The sequence below is a fragment of the Sinocyclocheilus anshuiensis genome, unplaced genomic scaffold (assembly GCF_001515605.1).
Source record: "Sinocyclocheilus anshuiensis isolate Anshui unplaced genomic scaffold, SAMN03320099.WGS_v1.1 scaffold251, whole genome shotgun sequence".
NCBI lineage: Eukaryota > Metazoa > Chordata > Actinopteri > Cypriniformes > Cyprinidae > Sinocyclocheilus > Sinocyclocheilus anshuiensis.
The window spans coordinates 86,934-93,478 of NW_015549579.1; the positions used below are offsets into that span (position 1 = coordinate 86,934).

At 35.4% G+C, this 6,545-nt stretch overlaps 1 protein-coding gene across 2 annotated transcripts in view; it reads left to right on the top strand.

Moving 5' to 3' along the window:
• LOC107657576 (protein FAM198A-like) overlaps positions 1 to 6,545 on the top strand; it is a 26,670-nt gene that overhangs the window by 11,720 nt on the left and 8,405 nt on the right. The gene's annotated exons all lie outside the window — the stretch shown is intronic.

The following is a 6,545-nucleotide window of genomic DNA, read 5'->3' on the forward strand; positions in this document are numbered from 1 at the left end:
GTTGGAGCTAAACTCTGCAGGACACCGGCCCTCCAGGACTGAGTTTGGGCACCTCTGCCCTAATCAAACACTCCTGAACCAGCTAATCGAGGCTTACAAGATCACTTGAATAATCACAGGCTAGGTGAGCTGAAACAGCTTGTAAATATACTTTGCAGGACAGTGGGCCCCAGAAGCAGGGTTGAAGTCCTAGATCTTTTAAAAGATTGGGATATGTAGACCATGAAATCAAAATGGTAACTAATTTAAGTTTAAAAGGTTACTAGGTTATATGACTCTAGTTTATATATATTTAAACAATGTATGTGACCACAGTGGTTAGAAACTCTTCTATGAGTCACAAAATTTAGGGTGCTGCCAAGTTCATAATGGCCTACCTGCCAAGGCTGGTATTTAAAGTAATTCATGTTTTCCATTTTAGCATTGGCATTTTTCCTGCTTAAAATGGACTCTTTTAAAGGTGAAGTGAGTGATTTTAGCATTTTGGGTTTTAAACTTGTTTTCTGAACAGTGCATTTGTCATTGGTTAGACTAGCAGAAAGTCGTGCCTCGAACTCAAAGCATTGGTTGAGCCAAGATTGTTGCGTTGGGTTGGTTGGGATGCTCATTCAGTCAGAGATTTAAACAAACTTAAAACCTACTTTACAATAGGTTTAAAGTTGACAAACTAGACAAATTCAACATGGATTAAGTCTGGAGATTGTGCAGTGAAAGTGTGACATCTGCAGTAAACAGTCACACATGAAACGTTGAGAAAGTCTGTCTGATTCAATTCTCATTAGAGAGTCACCACAGTTCACATCTCTGTTGAAGATTGAGATGAAAAATATCAAAATTCAAACATGTTAAAATAAAATAAGAAAAAACAGCACTGATGAAAGTTTTATTAGACTACATTAATGCAAGTGAATTAGCTGAATTTGTTTGATAATTTACATACAGTATGTTCACAAGCTAAAAGAAAAGCATGAAATCATTAATTGTTTACAACTATATATATATGTGTGTGTGTGTGTGTGTGTGTGTGTTTGGTTTAATATTTGTTATTCAGATATTACATTAGCAAAGGAGAGAGCAATTTAACATGAAAAAATACATACATCACGTTTAAACAGATTTACATAATAAGGCTGCTTTTTTTCTGTTCTTCCTTGTCTCCTTTCTCCTGATAGCTCTTGAAATGATTTTTAATTTAAAAATGCAATCACCGGTGTGAGTTCATGACCTAGTCAACCTAGTTGTTTAAAACAATGATTGTAATTGATAACCAGGCAGTTAATACCCAGCTGAACCACATACAGGTTAAAAATAAAGAAGGGTTGCATCTAATTGAATGTGTGGGTTTGACATGTAATTAATGAAACTGTGACGAATCAGAAAGAGCTTTATTACCAAGTATGTTTACACACACACAATAAATTTGACGACAGGAGCTCCCAGTGCAGAAGAAAGTACGGACATAGTGCAACATACATGATAGTGCAGACATACATAGTCAAGCTCAATAGTTTAATTTGATAGCATATATATATATAATTCATTAGACAAACACTCTTAGTCAGGTTGAAATATGATGTGGACAAAGTTAGCACAGTAACAAAAGTGCTCACCAAGACTTTCATTCACTGTAAATGATTATATCTCTAATTTTGAAGAGCACATGAGGATTGTGATTCAGTATCACCTCATTAGCAGGTTTAGAAGATGTATTTTACACTTTCCTCTTTTTTTCTCTTCTTCACTTTTTGCTCCCCATAGCTGCACTGTTTTTTTTTTTTCTCTTTCAAGAACCATAGTTGTCATGGTGACACTTAATTAAAATTGTGAACATAGGTAATGGAGGAAAATGCATGCATCCTTTCTAATAAGCAGGTTGAAACTTCCTTTGTAATTTTATGATTTTAGGATAATCTTTACAAATGCACAAATCAAATAACACACTGACACTGAATCTTGGCAGTTGCATTAGCTGGTGCTCTTGAAATGTACCATCACTTGTAGTTATAATGGCAATGGCAGTTTTATTTATATAGCACTATTTACTACAACCAGAGTTTTAACCAATGTGCTTTACAACTAAATGACTAAAAACACCAATAACACAATAATAAAATGGTCGCCGTGATTTTGCCAAGTAAGACATGTTCCTGGATCAACATCTTTTGTTGATCCTGGATCAACATTACTGTCCAAAAATACAGACTTAACCCAATCCCTAGCCCTAAACCTAACCTTACCCATAATTTATTCATAAAATCAGGGGGAAATGATAGCTGATTAACAAGGGTGTAGAAGCACCTAATCCTGATTGTAAGCCTAAAACTGGCATTTCCTGAAAAGTTATCTCTCAATTCTAATTGGTTGATTGGAATGATGTTCCTGGATCAACAAGCATGTCAAATCACGCTCACCATAATAAAATATAGAGCAGTAAAACCAAAAGTTACAAAAAAAATAATAATAATAATTTTACACTTGCCTGAAGATATTAAAAGAACAGTTCACCAAAAAATGAAAACATACTCACCTTCAAGCCTTCCAAGATGTAGATGAGTTTTTTCACTGGAACAGATTTGAGAAATTTAGCATTGCAGTACATCACTTTCTCACCAGTGCAGTGAATGGGTGCCATCAGAATGAGAGTTCAAACAGCTGATAAATACATCACAATAATCCACAAGTAATCGACACTCCTAACTCCTATCATGTAATGTCCTGTGAATTGAAAAGTTGCATGTTTATATGAAACAAATCCATCATTATGGCATTTTAACTTAAAACTCTCGCTTATTGCTCACCAAGTTTTAGCAAATTTTATTTTTCTTTAATGTGCTTTCACTCCTTGGAACCTAACCTTGGCTAATCTTTGGCAAATCAGCACTTTGTTCTATGCATTTTACATACAGCACTGCAAAACTTATCTTCCAGCTTGATTAAAAATCAGGCCAAATCGTATATGAAAAAAATGACTTGAAGGCAGACATATTGTAGACTAATGTTGTGTGCCCAAAAGAATGTGTAATTGCAAGTGCTTATGAATCTTCTTCATGAATTTGTTAGAATAATCTGTGTGTGTGAAAACTCTGTACTGTGAAAAAGTGGGAGTATGGATGGCCCATGAATAATACATTAGTTTTTGGAAGAAAAGTCAATAGCTGTAACATGGCCAACAGCTAATAGCTTTGTATTGATTTGGTGAAATTGCTGACTGGGACCTTTGAACACTTGTTCCTCTCTATTCATTTAGCACCTCTGATGGCACTGATGTGAAACCTCACACCCTTAAGCACAGAAGAGTGTGAAGGACACGCTCACTACCACCATGGCAAACACAAGTCCTTCTGTGTGCTGCTCCGAAATGTAGATCAGTGGTTCTCAACTGGTGGGCCACAGGTCTGGCCTGATAGGATCTCAGATGGCAGGAAGTAAGATAATGTAGATAATACAATGCAACTAACCATATAATCATGCAAAGTTATAGGACAGCAAATTAAATATGCTAATCAGCATTTGTTGTGCAGGGAAAAAGCGGCAACACTTTTTATACATTTTGTTTTTTTATATCCAAACCAACCGATTTCATATTGGATTCACTAGTATAAAGACACTTGGTTTGGAAGTGACCTGAGTAAGTGATGCTTCATGCAATGCTACACTATTGACAATGGTTGTGAACCTACTTTGCCAGTGAAATCTTGTTGAAGTTCTGCCTAATGTGTCTGTGCCTTTAAGGTAATTTTTTATCATAATAATACAATTTTATGTGCAAAAAAGTCAATTTTCCATTGTCAAGTTTGGCGATAGTTCAGCTTTCTGTTGGTCAGTATGGCTAATTCAAATGACCAATAGACTAGATTTTGCCCAAAAAAATGATCCAAACAACGGTAAATGTGACCGCTCTTTTAGGCTAGTAAATCACTTAATCTGTTGTTAATTACATTTATAACTCAATTAAAAATTCCTTTTCATTTTAATCTTTTAGTGTTCCAATATTTTCTCTTAACCTTTTAAGAACTTCTTAATTTTCCATGAGTTTTTCAGGCATAGGAATCATAATTTGATTTAAATTAAGCACTGATATGGATGAATATGTGTCATGGCATTTTTATGAGCTCATAAAATGGATTATACTTGTGTGGACAAACAAGGTTAATTATAGATTGGTGGGTTCATTTTTAATTAAATATTTCAGAGATTTTTTTTGCACTGGTCTGTGACAGCAATAAAGATACACTTGCGTAAAAACACACTAATACAATTATGAGGTAATTTTGTCTTCATTTTCAATTTCTTACAGTTTCCATTCATGTCAACTAGAGATTCTGCAACTTCTTGAGAGCACACTGAAAATCTATAGTATCTTTTTCTCTTACTCATTTCCTTTGGCCCTTAGACGTGTGGAGAACTCTGTCTTCAGTAAAGTCTCTGGCAACTGATTGAACTTCAAATTTGACTCCTAGTCTTCATTGAGCATTGAGCATCACTGAGCTTCATTGAGCACACTGGTCTCTCTTTGGATTTTAACTGTAAATGTCCTTGCTTCTATTGCATTTAAAATATTGCCAAATTATATTGCCAAGTTTTACACAAATTGTCAACGGTAGCTCAAGTGCTGCTTTCATTAAAACAAATTCTGAAATTCATGCTATTTTTTACTCAAATTGTTATTCTAAATATGCAAAATATAATTTGTAACTACAGTATTTTTGTTAAAAATGTGCTAAAAATGCTTTTATATCAGTATGTATAAAGACATACAGTATATAAACCCAACATAACACACAACAATGGCAAAGATAATTGCATTGGTTTCTGAACAAAAGGTCACATGATTCAGAATATTCATGGGATGTGACATGTAAATGTCTTCAACAGACATGCTCTGTGGTATTCACCATGGTTCACTAGCAGCATTGGGCTAGAGCATTACGTAAGCGAGGCCTAAGGTTATCACAGTGCTGGCTTTATGAGAAAAGAGTATGATGTGCGGCAAGAACACAATGAGTGTTGACGACTGTCTGCTTCTGATACTGCCAACTGACATCAGCTGTCACAGACACTGAGCTCATGTTAAAAATATTATTTTTAGTATAATATCAGCATGTACACTGGAAAAAAAGATGATACTAAATTTAAGGTTGCAAACAATTTATTTGAGCTACATTTAAAAAAAAAAAATTCAAAGTTAGTCACTACATTTGTTTATTTAAATGTAGCTAAAATAAATTGATTGCAACTTTTGACCTTACTGTTTTTTGTTTGTTTTTTGCATATTTGTCACACTTGAATGATTCAGATTCGTCAAACAAATTGTAATATTTAATATAAAAAGATAACCCAAGTAAACACAAAATGCAGTTTTGAAATAATTTTAATTTATTGGAAAAAGCTGTCCAAACCTGCCTGGCACTGCGTGAAAAAGTAATTGCCCCCTAAATCAAATAACTGGTTGTGCCACCCTTTGCAGCAACAACAACTGCAATCAAGTGTTTGCGATAACTGGCAATGAGTCTTTCACATCACTGTGGAGGAATTTTGGCCCACTCTTCGTTACAGAATTGTTTAAATTCAGCCACATTGGAGGGTTTTCGAGCATGAATGGACTGTTTAAGGTCATGCCACAGCAGTGAATAATTTTTTTCCAGTGTAGACAAACATCTTTTCTAGCTATTTGTAAGGCTTTTTTTTTTTTTTACATAATTGACAAAGAGTTTCATACTGCTGCAAGAGTTTAAAACTCTTGCAACAAATACTAACATTTTTTATTCGGTTAATTTATTTAATAAATAATTTTAAGCTGCATAACCCAAGTGCGCTTGAGCTTGAGGTCAAACTGACGGTCGGACATTCTCCTTCAGGATTTTCTGATAGAGTGCAGAATTTATGTTTCCATCAATTATGGCAAGTGATCCAGGTCCTGAAGCTGCAAAGCAGCCCCAGACTATCACACTACCACCACCATGTTTGACTGCTGGTATGATGTTCTTGGTTTTACGCCAGATGTAACGGGACACACACTTTCCAAAAAGTTCAACTTTTGTCTCATCTGTCCACAGAATATTTGCCCTAAAGTCTTGGGTATAATCAAGATATTTTTTGGCAAATGTGAGACGAGCCTTTGTGTTCTTTTGGTCAGCAGTGACTTTTGCCTTGGAACTCTCCTATGGATGCTGTTTTCGCCCAGTCTCTTTCTTATTGTTGTATCATGAACACTGACCTTAATTGAGTCAAGTGAGACCTGCAGTTCTTTAGATGTTGTTCTGGGTTATTTTATGACCTCCTGGATGAGTCGTCATTGCGCTCTAGGAGTAATTTTGGTAGGCCGGCCACTCCTGGGAAGGTTTGCCACTGTTCCAAGTTTTCTCCATTTGTGGCTAATGACTCTGACCGTGGTTTGCTGGAGTCCCAAAGCCTTAGGAATGGCTTTATAACCCTTTCCAGACTGATACATGTCAACTATTTTGTTTTTCATCTGTTCTTGAATTTCTTTAGATCGCGGCATGATGTGCTGCTCTTTAAGCATGCTTCACTTTGTCAGACAGGTT